Source organism: Nylanderia fulva, unplaced genomic scaffold, assembly GCF_048542155.1.
Source record: "Nylanderia fulva isolate GAGA-0341 unplaced genomic scaffold, ASM4854215v1 Scaffold125, whole genome shotgun sequence".
NCBI classification, from domain to species: domain Eukaryota; kingdom Metazoa; phylum Arthropoda; class Insecta; order Hymenoptera; family Formicidae; genus Nylanderia; species Nylanderia fulva.
The window spans coordinates 1221-20921 of record NW_028189464.1 but is presented as its reverse complement, the minus strand read 5'-3'; positions in this window follow the sequence as shown (position 1 = coordinate 20921).

Below are 19701 nucleotides of genomic sequence, written 5' to 3'. Positions count from 1 at the left end.
ATGAAATAATTTTGAAAACTGGAACGATTTTTTAATATAGTGATTATAAGTGTATATACATATATATATTATATAACAAATCAATCAAAATAGTCGACGGTATGTATTATAAAATTATTTTCATATCTTTTATTGGACAGATTAAATGTATATTAATGTATTATATATAATATAGGAACAACCAATCAAATATCAAATAAATATAATTAGAGTTTAGCAAGTTCACTTAAAATTTATTCAAAAATTGTTGGAAGTTTTAATTATGTTATTAGAATAACAATAAACAATGTTATCCAAATGGAATTCAAATTTTTACTTTATTGTAAAAAAGTTTTTATTTTATGTGATAACTATTTTTATTTTATGTAACGATTCAACTATTAAAACAATATACTACTCAAATAAAAATTTAATAAAAATTATAAATATGTTTCTTCTATATCCTAAAGCTAAAATACCATATTATTATAAGTAGAATTTATATATATCCTAGAGATCTAACATTCGACCTTTTAGTGAGAATCATTGACAAAAAATTGCAACACTGAGCTAAAAAAATGTACAACGTTAGATATATTTTTTATACTCTTTTTAGTGTAAATTTTGTCGTATATTTGTGTGCAATAAATATAATAAATTTAAATATTATTTCTGAAATATATATTTTTTTATTTGAATAACAGTTTTGTAATATGGGCTGCTTTTGCGACAAAATCAAAATAATATAATTCAGATTAAAATGATTCTGCACTGTGATTAGTGAAATCTGAAATTTCATGGAATCTCATTGAAATTGTATTCAATGAAATTTCAGATTTGAACAATCCCAGTGCAGGATCATTTTAATCTGGATCATATTTTAATTTTGTCGCGAAAGCAGCCATGTTTGCAATATTATAAAAAATTTTCAGAATTATTTAAAATAGTTTTCAGCAATATTTCAGAAACGGTTCAATCATTTCAGTAACCTTTTAAGAATATTTCAGAAAAGTTGCAGATTTATTAGTAACCTTTCAGCAAACTTTTTATAAGGTTTCAATAAGGTTTCTATAAGGTTTCAAGTGCAAGAATCGCGGACATTTTGCTATTTCAGAGTTGTCTCAAAGTTGTTGCAGAAACATTTCGCAATATTTATGAAATGTTTCAATCTGTCACATGAAATATTTTTGAAATATTTCTGAAAAGTTTCTGTGCTGTATGGGTATGTAGCAGAGAGAAAGAGATAAGAGAGAGATTATACAATACAACTTTAATAATCGAAAAAATCACGATAACGCTATTGTCATATCTATGTGTGTGCATATATATAAACATATTAATTTGCATATTATCTACCCAGACAGCACCAAGTCTAAAATTGACGCATAAGATAGCATTAAGAAATCTTTAAGACAGCTATCTTATGATATGATATCAAAAAGACATCTTATAAAGATATCTTACGCGCCAATTTTGGACTTGGTGTTGTTTGGGTATATAAATAAAATATGTACACAAATAAAATAATATTTGCATAAATATTATTTTATTTGTACATATTTTATTTACATAGATTATATGCAAATATTTAAATAAATCATTCGATAATTTATTACACATTTTATTTATTATATAGATTTATATAGATTATATGCAAATATTTAAATAAATCATTCGATTATTTGTTACAGATGCATAATGTGAAATATATATTGCGTACACGAAACGATAATTGGAAGATAATGTTAGGCAAGAATTATTGCTATTCTTATTGTTCTTTTACATATAATATACATATACAGAGAAACAATGATAATACGAAAATCGGTTCTTGCTGATATCTCCCAATAATCGCATTCGTTCAACGCATTAGTGTTTGTGTCTACATGGATGTTACTACATATGCGATGTAAGAGAGACAAGGACAGAATGATAGTCTCTCCTTGTCAAGCTGTTAGCTGTCAGTATGTTACCACGGAAATTTCCCCTGCTCCTTATGAATTTAGTGAGAATCTTATCGTCCAGATATTTCATAAAATAAGTGACATAACTTTGGTTTTTTTTTTTTTAATATATTCTTGATATAATAAAGTAGTCCGCCAAAGAGTCGGATTTTGCATTTTTGCTCTGAAAAATTTATAATAAATAAAATACGGACTCCTGGCTAACCCAACCTTACCCGTTACTAGCTGCGCATTCCCCCAAGTTATATTATAAATTTTATTTTCATCTTTTTTTCAATAAATAACTCTTTGGCGGACTGCATTTGAGCTTACTGATTAAGAATATCATAAATTTAATAAGATTCATTCAGTAGTTTCGCTAATATCTGGAATATAAGAATCTCTAATTCCCGGCCGGCCGATAGGCGTCTCTACCATGTCGCCTGCCGACCCTTAATAGACAGATCGCCAAAGGTCTGGATGAAGGAGAGACCAGCATTTCTCACTGATTTCAGCGCCATATCGTAGTAGTGGTCAATGCAGTAACTATTAATACGTTCCTAAGATGAGCGTCTCATGCTCATGAACTCGTCCGGCGGCATGTACGAGATTTATCTTTTCGTAGCGTTCGCGTATTTCGGAAAGGACAGAATTTTATGATGTTATAAATAAATAAATAAATAAATAAATAAAATATTAACCTGACCTATTATAATTATTTTTTAATAAATGTTTCATTATTATTATCATCTAAGTCTAAGTCGTTTAATTAATTTTTAGTTTTTTAATAATTAATTTAATTTATTCTAATCATTTTAATATGTGAAAAATACTAATACGTATACGTTTTATAATGAATTAATATATTTCGAGAGTCGAATTATATATTTTTAATAATGTAAAAGTGTTCAAAAATTATATTTGACTTTTAATTTTAATTATTTTAGCAAAGAGTTCCGAAATCTCTTACACACATAATAGGGATTTTGTTCATCCATATAATTCGCAATTAAGTATATATGTTAATTATTAATTTTAATAAAATACAAAATTAAAATTAAAGGTCAAATATAATTTTTGAACATAATATATTTAATTCGTTATAAAACGTATACCCGTGATAGTATTTTTCTCGTACAAAAATAATTAGAACAAATTAAATTACTCATAAAAAAATAAAAAAATAATTAAATAATTTATATTATATATGATAATAATAAAACATTTTATAAAAAAAACAGATTCAATAAATATAAGTATATATATAACATGTACTTATATTTATTGAATCTGTTTTTTAATAAAATGTTTTATAAGCTTAGAAAACTTGACTTTGACGTAACTAGCAAATTTTATTTAATTATTTCACGACGGTTTGACGTAATAAAATGTTTTATTATTATTATATAAAATATAAGTTTAAATTCTTTAATTAATTTTTAATCTTTTATGATTAATTTAATTTACTCTAATTATTTTTGTACGAGAAAAATACTATCATGGGTATACGTTTTATAATTAATTTAATATATTTGTGTTTAAAAATTATATTTGACCTTTAATTTTAATTTTTATTTTATTAAAATTAATAATTAACATATATACTTAATTGCGAATTATATGGATGAAAAAAATCCCCATTATGTGTGTAAGAGATTTCGGAACTCTTTGCTATAAAATAATTAAAATTAAAAGTCAAATATAATTTTTGAACACTTTTATATTATTAAGAATATATAATTCGGTTCCCGAAATATATTAATTCATTATAAAACGTATACGTGATATTATTTTTCTCATATAAAAATGACTAGAATAAATTAAATTAATTATTAAAAAACTAAAAAGTAATTAAACGACTTAGACTTAGATGATAATAATAATGAAATATTTTATTAAAAAAAGATTCAATAACTAGTAGGTCAGGTTATAATTTTTTATTTATTTATTTATAACATTATGAGCTATTAAGCTCATCATCTCGTTCGCTCTCTGTCTTGCTTTCATTCGGCAAGTCACAAACGATATATGATACTCGTATGTTCCTACTTCAACTCTCGAGAATCTGAAACAAACGAAACTCGTGTCCAATATACAGGGTGTCCGGTAACTAACAGACCAATGATTACAAATGGATTCTTTGGTCAATTTGGGAACGATTTTTCCTCAGCGAAAATGTCGAAAAAGGTCATCATTTTTTACAACTTTCCAATCTTTGTCATTACTGTATCTTTATAACTAAGCCTTAAATTAAAATTTTATTATAGTAAACTCTACCTGAAATTAACTGAAGAATGTAATTATGTTAGACTTTTAACTCCAAAACGTTTAGTTTTCAAAAAACCTATTTTTTTCAATCGCTTATAACTCGAAAATTATTGACTTCTCAACATTTTTGCTAAGGAAAAATCGTCTCCAAATTGGCCAGAGAATCCGCCCTTAATCATTGGTCCGTTAGTTACCGGACACCTTGTATATATTATATAAAAGTGTATAGCACGTCAGAAGCTTGTGAGCTTACAGCGATAAGTAAAAACAATTGCGTATTTATTTCATTGCGTTTATCTGTTTAAACGCGCGCTTTAATTTTTCCAACGTTTTTGCCTGTTTATATTTTAAAGGTCCTCTCTTCTAAAAATCTTGTTTTAAAGATCCTCTCCGCGAGCAAAATTCGAAAACATAAATTATTTAATATTTTTACTTTATTATTTGTAAATCCTCGGTAATTTCAAAATTTTTCTATTTGCAAATTATTAATTTTCTATTGCAAATTAATTTTATCACAGACTTTACTCTTACTCCCATTGCACTTTCGTTTGCGGTTTTCAGTATACGATTTTTTATCGTAGTTACTGCAAATTATTATTGTGAATTATACTTGTGCAGTGATTTGAAGAATTTACAATTTCGTTGAAATTGTTGATTTTTCAAAAAAATTACGAGATTCGCGGAAATTGCGTGCTTTCTTGGCATTTTCCGTTCGCGGCAGGCGGTTTATTTTTGATTGTTGCAAGTGTTTTTGTTTTTTTTTTTATTAAAATAGATAATAATAATGTGAAATAAATCACGATATTTGACAGATATGTGCATATATATAGAAATTGTAATAATAATAATATTATATCATAAAATTGTAAATTGTTTCAATTTTTTATAGACTGCGATAAAAGATTTTACATTTGGATAAGAAACTGCGGTAAGTAAAAATATAAAATTCTTGAAAACGTACCAAAAATATTTGATAACGTAAAAAGGTGAACTTTGAAAAATAAGGAACTTAAAAATTGCACTAATAAATGGGCTATATGTGAGCCGTGCGCGGATGTAAGGTGTGTTATATCGAAATTTAATTAATAGAATTGAGAATTAATCCCAATTTTAAGTCTTACAAATGTCCAAGCTAATTTTTTGTACCTCGTGTACATTTTTGAAAGTTATATCGAAAAATTAAATTTCAATATGCGTCTTACATCTCACATTTCGCATACGGCTCACATATAGCCTATTTATCTCTTATACTTTATTTCAACCCTTATAGAAATTTATTACTAGTAACGCCAATTTATCACTTATTTCGAGTAATTAATCACTTTTATTTCGAATACTTAAATTACTGTATATTATAGTATTTTAAATACTCAAAATAAGTGATTAATTGGCGTAATGATAAATTTCTACAAGAGAATAAGGAGCCTTTAAATTCTTAATGTAAAAAATTTCAAGTAATTTTCTTTAATAAAATTTAATTAAAAAATTTAATTAAAAAATTTTTGAACACTGTGTTATATCACATTTAAAATTGTGATTATTTCAATAAAAAAACATTTTATGTGTAAAAAATATATTTTTTATATTTAATAAATTTTATATATATATATGCATATATGTAAAATATTCTCTCTCTCTCTCTCTCTCTCTCTCTCTCTCTCTCTCTCACACACACACACACACACACACACACACAACGGGGGCCAAATCTCTCAAATTGGTCTCATGATCAATTAGCCTGGATTCGCACCAGGGGCAAAGTCTGTTGGTAATGTCAAACGAATTTAGCCTGGACTTGCACCAGGGGCAAAGTCTTTTGGTCGAGTCTACGAAATTTAGCACGGACTCGAACCAGGGGCAAAGTCTTTTGGTTCAAGTCTACGAAATTTAGCACGGACTCGAACCAGGGGCAAAGTGTGTCGGTAAGGGGCAAAGTCTATCGCACGAAGATGGCGGTCTCTTCTTTAGGCAGGCCTTTGGCGATCTGTCTATTAATCTGTGTCTAAGAATTATATATCTCGTATACACATTTAAGGCCAGTCTACAATGAGTCGTTCGTTGTAATCACGAGTCGTTGGATGATAAGTCAGAAATCGTATGTCATAAAAAGTTATGATCTACATTTACAATGAGCCGTAACCTCATCGAGCGTCGTATTATTTCGACCAATGAGAAAACGAGCTGTTTCGTACTTAAAAGAAATTCGACTATTCGCTTCGCGTCTCACATGGCCGTTGTAACATCCCGTCATTTTTTCGAAACCGTATTTTTGTGCGCTACAAATCTTTCTGAATAATTACTTAAGGGAGGAAACCACAGTAAAATTTTGAAAAAATCGAAAAATTTTTTTTTTCACTTATAAGGTGCTTTAGGGTCTTAAGAATAATATTCCAAAAGATGGAGTGCCACAAAAATGTGTAAATACCCAAATTTTCCATTCTGCGGCAACGCCTCTCAGGTATGCTCCGAGCGCCTTTTGTGATTCCGGCGCGCGCTGTAATTTATGAGTACGAAAGCAGGTATAATGGCAGTCGATAGAGAAGGAATTTTTCTCCGAAAATTCTATAGTACTTAAGAATGCCTATAGGTGTCACCATGTCCAAGATACATTCAAAGAACACGTGTGTAACGTTAGTAAACCGGATCTCGATCGTTGAAACGGACGCTTTTTCGCTTCGCTTCGCCTCGTGTATACGTTCCATAATATTCGAATAATAGTGAAAATAAGCAGTGATTATTGAAAACTATGAGTGACAGAAGGAGTTGTCGTGAAAAGAAAGGTGCAAAAGGTTTTGATTTGTACGAAAAAAGACCGACAAAGAACAACAAGCGACTGTTGAATCGCTATGAAATAGAAAAGCCGGAGGATTTAGACGTCAGCGCATCGGCGAAAAAATTGAAAAGGCGTGATGTTACCGATATTGAAGTGGATCTTACGTTTGACTATAACATCGTAAATTTTGTAGCAGTTTTTGCCGCCATTTCCAATGTCGTCGTGTGTAAAGTGTGTCACTCTGAAGTGAGTTTCACAGAAAGCAATAAACGAGGATTAGGATTTAAAATTGTTGTATCCTGTAAGAATTGTGACAAAACAGAAATACCGAGTTGCCCATATGTCAAAAACGCCTACGAAATTAATTGCAGAATTATTCTTGCCATGCGATTGCTTGGTGTTGGTTTGCAAGGCATACGAAAATTTTGTGCATTTATGGAACTGCCCCGCCCGGTCTATCAATCGGTTTATTACACGATCGTTCAAAATATTTCTAATGCAACAAAAATCGTTTCCGAGAGAAGTCTGTCAAATGCAGCGAAAAAAGAAAAAAGACTTTCTGTCGAGAATGGAGAAAAAAACGGAATCACGGTGTCGGGACAAAACAATAATGAAAGTTTGAATTCGACAGTGTGGGCAATGGCTCCAAAAACTTTGAATTCAGGCAAAAAAATTATCGATATTGCTGTGAACATCGCTTCGTGCGTTTTTAATGATGGGTTACTGTCCATTTTACACATAATCGAAGTCATGGGGATGAAAATCGGCCCAAAAAGTTATGAGCTGTGTATGGAATTAGATGAAAAGCGAATACAGAAGGCGGAACGATCCATGACAGAGGGCGCAAAACAGGCCAGAATCGACCAGGGGGTCGATTGTGTAACTTTTTCTAAAGTGAAAACGTGAAAAGTGAAAAATTTCCACCAATCACGCATTGATTTTAAAATGAAATTGATGTGTAATTGGAAGAAATTTTTCACTTTTCACATTTTCACTTTAGAAAAAATAAATATTATAATATAATATATTATAATATATTATAATATTTCGAATACTCAAATGATTGATAAGATGCTTCAACTACCTTTATAATAAAGGCTTCTAGCCTTGATAAAGTTATTATGAAGATTCCATAAATCTCTAGATACGCCTAATCTTAGAAACGCCATTTTATCGGGCGTTAACTTGTCAATTATATTCACGAAACCCTACCTCTTAGATTATTAAATAATTTCATCAAAATGACATTTTAAGAATTTAAGATTTTAAGATCCAATCTATAATAAATAAATTGCAGTAAGGTTTACGTAAATATAACTATATTATAGCGTTTTTCACTGGAAGAACTAGTGCGCACTGAATGCTCATAAAGATTTTCGCACACAATTTTATAATGACGTAAGTAATTAAAAAAGTAAAATAATTAATAGTAAGAGCTATTATTATTGTTGTTCAATAAGAATAATGATAATAATAGTTCTTACTATTAATTATTTTATTTTTTTAATTATACTTATGTCATTATAAAATTGTGTGCGAGAATCTTTATGTGCACTCAGTGCGCACTAGTTCTCCCAGTGAAAAACGCTATAAAAGAAAAGGCATATATTGTATCATATAATCGAAATATATAACCCGAACTCTCGCCACTACATCGTGGAATTGTAATCGTATAATTTAGAAATTCTCAGCGCTCTCGCTCATATATTAGCGACAATTTTCTACCTTATAATTTTATTCCTCAATTTTAAGTAATATAAAATAAATTATATAAATTGTACGATTCCACGTTTGTAAGAAATAAGCACATCTATGCGCGAACTTTTTGAAATACGCTCTTTAAAATAATCATGTTGATTGAATTTATATCCGTTAGTTTTAAGGCGACCTAATTCTCAGCTCTTTGTCGGCCAAAAAACCCTCGCTACTGTTCGACGCTTCTTGGAATCTGTATCTTGGCCGAATCGTTATCCACCTTTTCTCCATACCGCATCGCCTCGATACCCTACGCGCCGAAGCCCATATGCATGTCATAAATTATGCCTCTATTTGGAACTCTTGCCCTCTTAGACATTCCATTGGCTCTCCTCCTTTTTTCTACACATATCACTTACACCGATGATCTCGAGATACAGTTTACGAAAGAACCCTCACCAAAGGGCGCAAAGTACAAAGACTTTTTTCGATTTCCATAGGTATATAAACCCTGCGGTCCCAGCATCAGCGCGGCATAATTATACTCGGCATATTACGACACATTAGATACTGCATCTCATTGTGTCACTTTAAATTTCTGTACGAAACTTTGTCACGCGTTCGCCGTCGACGACGTTGACTTTTTTCATTAATTCTTAATCGCGCATAGTTTGTAAAGTAAAGAGAGTTACAATAAAAAACTTTAAACCATTAGAATCTGTGTACTTTTGATTTCGCTACGCGCATCCCGACTGATGTCTTCTAAAGGGAGTGACGACAGGTGAACGTGCTGCAGAGCGACGGTATATAAAAGTTCATCCAACGTAAGGTAAGTACCTTTCACACTAACAAAGATTTCTCTAATATATTACTTGTATGAGAATCTGAATCCTATTCAGAAGTCGCGCTAGATCAATAATTATCCTACTATTATTTTCCTGTGCCCTCTTTCTCTATTCTTTTATAATCGTCGAGCAGTGCATTAATTTGTCTTCTGCCTTTGATAATTTCCAGCCTCCTTCTCCATCCTTTTATAATTGTCGAGCAGTGCATTAATTTGTTTTCTGCCCTTGACGATTTCCAACCTCCTTCTCTATTCTTTTATAATCATCAAGCAGTGCAAAAATTTGTCTTCTACCCTTGATGATTTTCAGCTTTTTTCCTCTATTCTTTTATAATCATCGAGCAGTGCAAAAATTTGTCTTCTGCCCTTGATGATTTTGCGCCTTCTTCCTCTATTCTTTTATAATCGTCGGGCACTGCGTTCTGCTCTTGACGATTTAGCGCCTTCTTTCTCTATTGTCGAGCATTTTTTTTTTGTCTCGTCAATGCTTTAATAATCATTGAGCACTGCGTTCAGCTCTTGATTATTTCGCGCCTGCTCTATCTATTCTTTTATAATTATCGAGCAGTATAGTGCTGCCCTTGATAATTTTGCGCCTTCTTCCTCTATTCTTTTATAATCGTCGGGCACTGTGTTTTGCTCTTGACGATTTTGCGCCATCTTTCTCTATTGTCAAGTACCTTTTTTTTTCGTCTCGTCAATGCTTAAATAGTCATTGAGCACTGCGTTCTGCTCTTGATTATTTCTCGCCTGCTATATCTATTTTTTTATAATCATCGAACAGTACAATTCTGCCCTTGATGATTTTTCTTCATTTCCCACCATCGAACTTCCTTTACCTCCCGAGAACTACCCATTTATCTCCCCTACTACATAAAACCAAATAAACACTCTGATCTAGACGCATTCTAACTCTATTGTAGATGAGCAACCGGAAAGCTAAAAACGAACGGCGAAATAAACGAAACCATCGAGCCGGCGTAAAGACCCGTGCGAAGCACGTAGCCGCGTGTCTGCGTTGGTTAACACGCGAATCGTTTGCCAATAAACCTCGCATCAAAACAATCGAGACGGTTTCGTTCCTTCGATACATATTGCGCAGCTTCTGGAAGACTAACATTTCTCCTAATTCTACCAACTCACAATCAGCTTTAACACCCGCGTCTAACAGAATTAAAATTGAGCCTACGGAAGGCAACACTCCAGATCTATCAGCAGCCACTTCAGACCTATTAACTTACTTCGAATTAAATAGGGAATCTAAACCTAAAGAAGATACCTCACAAGGAGAGTTATCACCTATTGATTTAAGTACGAGACTAAAGGACCAATTACCAGAGAACGATATACAAATAGACCAATACACAGCCTATTTGCAAAATTAAATTAAGTACATTTGTATATTTATATAAAATATCTAATAAAATAAAATAAAACTACCTATGTTGTTATTTCAAATGAAACCTAAATTTTCGGATAAGACTGTACAAAACCTCAGGAAAATAGGTCTTTATTCTATTATTGATATTATTATTGGACTATTAATCGACTTAGCTACGAGATTAATAGATGCCGATTTATTCGCAGTCCTCATAGAAAATCTTTATATTCCCAAAGGGAAATTAAGAGTAGAAATTATAAGATATCCCGAGGACAATTTTGATCCCTTTTTTTAAATTATAAATAAACTGCACAATTGTAGAACTATAAACGAGTTTATGTTAAAATTGTTATTCAAGGCATTAGTTGGCATCATTTGTGATTTCATGACGGACCATTTGACTGCCGACGAAGTAATCTCCATTTTAGAAAACTTCAAGAATTTTACACGAGGTTTCGCCACGCCTACTAGTGACCTAAATTCCCCATCCTAGTGCCTTTCCATCCCCTAGATCTCCAATATCAGTCCTAGAGAGAAGGTCGGAAGGAGGTCGCCGACGAGGCCCGCGCAGGACGCCCGTCAACATCGCGAACGGACGACAATGTGACTCGTGTGCGCCAATTATTGAATTCAGACCGTCGAATGAATGTTCGCTTAATGTCGGAATTATTGAACTTGCCGAAAACGATTGTTCACGAGATTGTATCGGAAGACTTGGCCATGCGGAAGATTTGCGCAAAACTTGTGCCCAGAGTGTTGACCGATGCGCAAAAGCAACACCGAGTGGAAGTTTGTGAAGAACTCAAGCAACTCTGTGCAGATAATCCCAATTTCCTGAACAACGTTATCACTGGGGATGAGTCATGGGTCTTTCAGTACGATCCGGAGTCAAAGAGGCAGAGTGCGGAATGGCACACGACGTCGTCGCCGCGCCAGAAGAAGGCTCGCATGAGCAAGTCCCGGGTGAAGTCAATGCTCATTGTTTTTTTTTATGCAAAGGGGATAGTGCACCATGAATTCGTACCCCCCGGCCAGACTGTCAACGCTCAATTTTACAAGGAAGTGCTTCAGAGACTGAATCACAGGATCGCCCGCGTCCGAAAGGAGATCCGCGCTTCATGGAAACTCCATCACGACAACGCGCCGGCTCACACCGCCTTTGTTATTACGGCCTACCTGACCCGGATCGGTGTGGCAACGGTGCCGCAGCCGCCCTACAGTCCCGACTTGGCCCCGGCGGACTTTTTTTTATTTCCTCGGCTGAAAAGGGAGCTCAAAGGACAACAGCTCGAGTCGGTTGACAACGTACAAGCTACTTCGACGGCCTCCCTGAACAGCATCCCAGTCAAGGAGTTCCAGAAATCTTATGACGCATGGAAATCGCGTTGGCAAAAATGTATTGACGCGGAAGGGTCATACTTCGAACAATTTTAAGTTGTTTTACCTATGCGATCAATAAATTCTTTTTTAAAAAAATGCGACGCATTACTTTCCGGACAAACCCTGTAGCTCTCGGCGTCCCTGGGGTATAGCCGGTGTAAGCAGGTTACCCCGCAAAAAATAGAAAGCGCCCTCTTTTCTCCCTAGCCTAGGCGTAGGAAGAGAAAGGAATTATCGTCCGGACGTGACACCGTTGAATCTTCTGTTCTCTCATTGATTGATCACAACCACAGTATAACCATACCCAGTAGCGACAGTGAGCGTCGGCATCTTTGATGTAGTATGTCTCAACTCGGCAACGTCACGTGGTATGCCGCCATATTGCTAAGAGTAACGGGCGCTACGATTCAAATGTATGTACACACGGGGATAGAAATGCTTTTTTGAAGTTACACGCATATTGGATATAATCCAACATGCTTCGATATTTTGATATTCGTGTTATGACTATAGATATTCGATAACGCTGTCTCAGTAAAATATTAAAATAATATATAAAGATATAATATATAAATAAAATATTATAAACAAATATAAATATATTAAGCTGTGAAGCACGTAATCGAGTTATGTCCGATATATGTGTAACTTTATATGTAGCGGCATTCTTTCATTTCTTGTATATATACATATGTAATAAAAAATAATATCTTTTAATATGTAATTCAAATTTTATAATTCAAGTTATATTCAAAGAATTTATTAAAGAAAAAATATTTCTGCATAGATTCCTTCCTAAAAAAATAATATCGAGCTAATTATCTTATTACGCGATTTCTAGCACTACACAACATATAATAACCCGCTTACAGCAGCTGACGGCAGCCATGTTGCTAAGGGTCTAAGTTCACACATGCGCACTCAGATTTGAGACACGTTTAAATGGCCCACTGTCGCTACTGGGTATGGTTATACTGTGTCACAACCGTGTCATAAGTCGGTATCAAAAATATTGGTTTTTGGCCAATATGTTAAGATCTATAACTTATGACGCACGACTGAGTTACGACAAGGACAGGATGTGATTATGACTATGATTTATGACTTACGACAACAATATGTAACGTCCTGCCATTGGTCAAAACCCTAATTTTTTTACGCTAACATTATTTCTTGCAAAAACCTATATAATTCACTATTTTGAGAATGATTTAACTTAGAATTAGACGTTTTTATCATTTATCGTTAGTAATACCGGCATAAGGAATCTTCTAGTTGTAACTAGTTTAGGGACTAGCAACGCGACCAATCCAACACAACAAGCGTATACCTATAAATTACTAGTTGTCGCCATTTTTTACAACCCTAACGGTATGAACGGTAAATGCGAAATATAATCAATGTGTGCAAATCTATTAATCAATGTGTAAATTCTATAATCAACATGTTGAAATTGAGTAATCTTATTTATGGAATAGTTAAAATGATGAATCGTCTAAATAAATATCTTAATCACACAAAGATGAATGAATTATAAAAATTGATAAATTCTAATGACCGACTATTTGTCATAAAATATTCCATAACATCTTTTCTTTAATTTATAAGATAACGTAAACGATGCGCCTCAATTGTAATTATATTTATGGAACCTTACTATCTTTATCACTATTATCAATGATTGAAACTACTCGGATTCTTGCAACTTATAGCGTTTTTCACTGGAAGAACTAGTGCGCACTGAGTGTGTACTCGCTACAGGCAACATGTTTCACTGGGCATTTCGGTACGCGCAAAAACGGTGCGCACTGTTTCACTGGGAAGTCCAGTGCCGAGTTTTTGCACTATAATGCGAGAATTCGGCACGAGCTCCAAAAGACCGTGTCAGTTCAATGCAAGACGTGTTTAGTTGGAAGTGCAAAAAACTCACACCTTCAATGCACTCTGACCGTGTCGCCTGAACTCGACGAGTTTCCAGTGCGCACTCAGTTCTGCCTAGTGAAAAACGCTATTAGTATCAGAGATGTTATTCTCTTTTTTTTCAATATATTTACATAAATAAGGATTCCATGAATATAACAACATTTCACCGTAACTATATAAGAATATACCACGTTCTGAAATCATAACTATATAATTTAGCAATCAACTTCATTTCATTATATTAATAGCGTTTTCGATTGGGGTGCACTGGCTGCACTGAATGTCAGGCGCGTGTTCGATTGGTAGTGCCAATGCGCACTTGGCTAGTGTTGCGTGTTCGTTTGAACGCACAACACTCGCATAGTGCGCACTCAGTGCGCACTAAGTGGCACGAGATATTTTGACGGTGCCAGTTCAATGCACTGGATGCATGCAAGCAGTAGGGCATTCTTTTGAACGAAAATTCGACATAATGAGCAATTCGGATTTGGCTTTCTTTAATATTTTGGAGACATTTTTGGAATCTTCTTCTAGTTCAAGCGAGCAAGAAATAATTACAACTCTTCGAACTAGAAGAATAATTCCAAAAACTGTAAATTATGTAGAATGTGTGAAAAAAATGGATAATGACACCGTAAGTGTTATATCTTTTTATATAAACATCGAACCTATACCCTTTTTTAAAATATAATTAATGTACTTAATGTAATAGCATTTTTATACTGCATAATAATAATTTTTATATTTGTTATACGTGATATTCTTGATCATCTTCTATATTTAATTACATATAATAAAAATCATTACTTAACTGAACACAAGATGTCGAGGTTACTTTTTCGTTTTTCCCGGAATCTAGTCAACTCAAGTGGCACTGAAAATTTCGGCGTGTTCTTTTTCACCTGCACTATTCAGTGCAACCCATGGAACTTGTCCAGTGTTCGTGTGAACTGAGTGCGCACTGGTGCGCACTAACTTTTTCCCAATCGAAAACGCTATAAATTGCAATAACTAGAATATAGCAGAGAATTATATAGAGAACGATTTCAGAACGTATAGAAGCTAGCAAGCGAATAGAAACCCCTACGTGCGGCTACCGTTTGAATTTTCTTTGTCGCCCAGACCGCCCCCGATCTTGATGCGATAAGCAACCCCGCGCCTTTCGGGATACTAACATCTGCACGTCATGAACCTCGAGAACCAACAAATCATAGACTTTTACGACTTATTCTCTCTTAAATTTTCTCATCGCCTATCACCATATATGGTCATGATAGATCCTCTTGACCATATTTGGTCAAAAGAAGAGCTCACTCGTTGCTTTCTCAGAACCCCCAAACCACCCCCTTCTTTTATAAGAGAATTTATTATGATATCTTCCTAAAAAAGCGTTTTTGTGGGAATTCTCCCACCCAAAAATTTGCACACGACACCAAGATTTTTCGTTTTCGAGGGGTATATAAACCCTAGAAAATCTGGCCGCACGACGGCATTTTATCATAACAGTTACACCTTAAATTGTCGCTAGCCGAGAAGTGCAGCAACAATTTCGTATCATCCTAAAAAGATTATAACGATTTATAACGCGAATTTCAGAATATATAACTTAGTCAACGACGCTTAATCGCTGTAACCCCGCGTAAATTTGTAACTTGGTATATCGTTCAAGTCACGGGTTAGCCGTCGACCTCGCTGACTTCTTAATTCTTAATTGCGCACAATTTGTAACCGGTTTAAAAGACGAATAAAAGAACTTTAGTGCATCGTACAACCTAGTGTTTGATTTCGCCATAAGCACTCTACGACCGAGATCCTTGCGAGGGAGCGAAGCTGACCAGGCACATCACAGATCTACGAAGAGTTCGTCGTCTTAAAGGTAGGAATCTGTTAATCACGCAGATCATCCAACACTCCAGCATTACATAAAAATTCGAACGAGTTTCGAAGGTCGCGCAGATTTCCTTCAATTATTATCCAATCATCTTCCAATTGTTCTATCAATAAGAAAATACATCAATATTAAATGATAGATCTAACATAAAGACAGAACTTCTGTTATTACTCTAATAATTCCGTTCATTTTCATTCTCATATTTCCATTGTCCCGAGCACTGAATAGCGCACCAAAGGCCATTCTTTTTAAAACCTATCGTCTATGTCGCGCGCCTTGCCGCCCTGATGTAGATCAGTTTCCTCAACTTCCGAGAAACCTATCGTCTATGTTGCGCGCCTTGCCGTCCTGATGTAGATCGTTTCCTCAACCTCCGAGAAACCTATCGTCTATGTCGCGCGCCGTGCCGCCCTGATGTAGATCGTTTCCTCCACCTCCGAGAAACCTAACGTCTATGTCGCGCGCCTTGCCGCCTTGATGTAGATCGTTTCCTCCACCTCCGAGAAACCTATCGTTTATGTCGCGCGCCTTGCCGCTCTGATGTAGATCGTTTCCTCAACCTCCAAGAAACCTATCGTCTATGTCGCGCGCCTTGCCACCCTGATGTAGATTATTTTCCTCAATCTTCTCCTTCCTAATAAAACGATACCAGAAGATCTATAATTTAACGAATATTATTTTGATAAATTCTTTAGTTATTGGATTTGGTTCAATTAACGCGATCTCTTTCAGTACATCCTCCTTATTAGTATACTTATATTAAATTGATAACCATTTTTCTACTATCCCATAAAGGTCGACAGGCAACATGGTGGAGACGCTTATCGGCCGGCCGGGAATTACGGATTTGTTCATCCTATTAGCCAAAATACTTAAGGGTCGACAGGCGACATGGATGGAGACGTCTATCGGCCGGCCGGGAATTACGGATTCGTTCATCTCAGATATTAGCCAAAATTCTCGGGTTTTATGTAGTGGTGCATGTCTGTACACGTACATATACCATTGCATTGCTCACGTGGACGCACCATAGAGAGAGGACCGATAATCACGTGTTCTCCTTGTTCCTCTACCGTGCCGGTATACGCGAGATGCCGCCTGAAAATGCTTTCTGGCCTTCCGTAGCAGAAGGCAGTAGCGTAGCAAGGCTAATAAGCACCCACTTTTTGGAAATTGTATATATGGTTATGCACATATGTGCGTGTATATATATATATATATATATATATATATATATATATACAGGGTGTCCGGTAAGAGTTGCCTCAACCGTCGTGTGCAGGTAGAGTAAGTTAAACCGAATAGGAAAGTCCTCTACCGTTTTGCAATTTTCGCAATAATTATTGAGTTATTAAATAAAAAAGATCGGCCAATCCACGCGAATAGAAGCGCGCGACGAGAAGAGACGTCTTACTGTAACACGATACACGGCGCGCCGCACAGCGGAAGGAGGAGCGAACGATGACTGTCTACGAATTGTATTCGAGAAATCTTCGTGTATCGTGTTACAGTAAGACCTCTTTTCTCGTCGCGCGCTTCTATTTGCGTGGATTAGCCGATCTTTTTTATTTAATAACTCAATAATTATTGCGAAAATCGCAAAACGGTAGAGAATTTTCCTATTCGGTTTAACTTACTCTACCTGCACACGACGGTTGAGGCAACTCTTACCGGACACCCTGTATATATATTATATAAGGGATATGTTGATTATTCTTGATTTCTTTTTGATTATTGATGCTATTGTATAATTTGCTCCAAATACTTAAATTATAACGTGAAAGAACGTTGAGTAATGTATAATCAATGCAAGGATGTTCAGTATATCATCCAGTATATAAATTAGAGTTCAAATATATCAATATCAATTTTTTTAATATATATATTAGAATATAGAAAAATGATAAAAAAATATATTGCGGCGATTTAAAAATTTTTTAATATATTGAAAATATTTTTACTACATACACTATATATAAGTGTAAAATAATTCAGAAAATAAATTTAAAAATAAATTTAATAAAAATCTACATACTAGCTGTGTGCATGTGTGCAATTGATTTATTACTTGAAATTTATTTACGGAATTATTTTGCATTTATATATATTTATAGTATGTGTAGTTATAAAATGATTAAAATATTTTCAATATCAAATTTTTAAGTTTATTGCCTATATAAAAAATATATTTCTATGATTTTTTATATTCCAATATATTATAAAAAAATTGATATTGATATATTTGAACTCAAGTTTTTTACGTATAATTAAATATTCTTGTATTGAGCCATCATACGTTACTCGTAAGTTCTTTCACGTCATAAGTACTTATGTAGCAGAGAGAAAGAAATGACAGTTATACAATGTAACATCAATAATCTTATATATTATAATCTTATATATTATATATATATATAATATTTTATTTATTTATAAAATACATTTTATAAATAAGTAAAATATTATACAGACAATGTACAAGATGTTCAGTTTGTGCCATAACAAGCTTCAATCAATAATTATTACTCCAATGAGTATAATTCACAATAATTTTTATATAATATAATAAGTATTTGAATATATAAAAATATTTTTAAAAATTTGTTTTAAAAATTAATTGAAAAAGAATATTTAAAATATTTTTTTATATTTAAAATATTCTTTTCCTCAATTAAAAAATAAGATAAAATATTTTTTATTCGAATAGTCTCAACTGCTCTTTTAGCTGAATGTTTAGAAGCAATGAAAAAAATCGAGGATACGAAAAATTTAAGTACATTTCTAGGATTTTTTTATATGATATAAAAAAAATATATGGTATATAAATTGATTTTTTAATTTTTTTATTAATTTTTAATTACACACACACAAATAGATTCTTATTATTTAAAATAGTTTTTATTTTTGTTCTTTATTTACATATGCATACATATACAAAAAAATAAAAATAATATGATGGCCTTTTTGCTGACATTATCTCTCAATATTTACATGCGTGTGCTCACGTATTAGTGTTTGTACCTACATGGACGCTACTACATATGCGATGTAAGAGAGACAAAGATGGAATGATGCTCTCTCCTTGTCAAGCAGTCAGTATGTTACCATAGAAATTTCCCCTGCTCCTTATGAATCTAGTGAGAATCTTATCGTCCAGATATTTCATAAAATAAGTGACATAACTTCGTGAATTTTTTAAAAATATATTCTTTATATAATAAAGCAGTCCTCTAAAAGACCGGATATTACATTTTCGCTTCTAAAAATTTATAATAAATAAAATACGGACTCGCGGCTAACCCAACCTTATCCGTTCCTAGCTGCGCATTCCCCCAAGTTTATTAAAAATTTTTATTTTTATATTTTTTTCATAAAATAGCTCTTTAGAGGACTACAAATGAGCTTACTGATTAAGAATATCCTAAATTTAATAAGATTCATTCAATATTTTGGCTAATATCTGGAAAATAAGAATCTATAATTCCCGGCCGGCCGATAGGCGTCTTTACCATGTCGCCTGTCGACTCTTAATGAATCTTATTAAATTTACGATATTCTTAATCAGTAGGATTGTCCGCAGGGAGACAAAGATTTATTTTTTGGAAAAAAGATGAATATAAAATT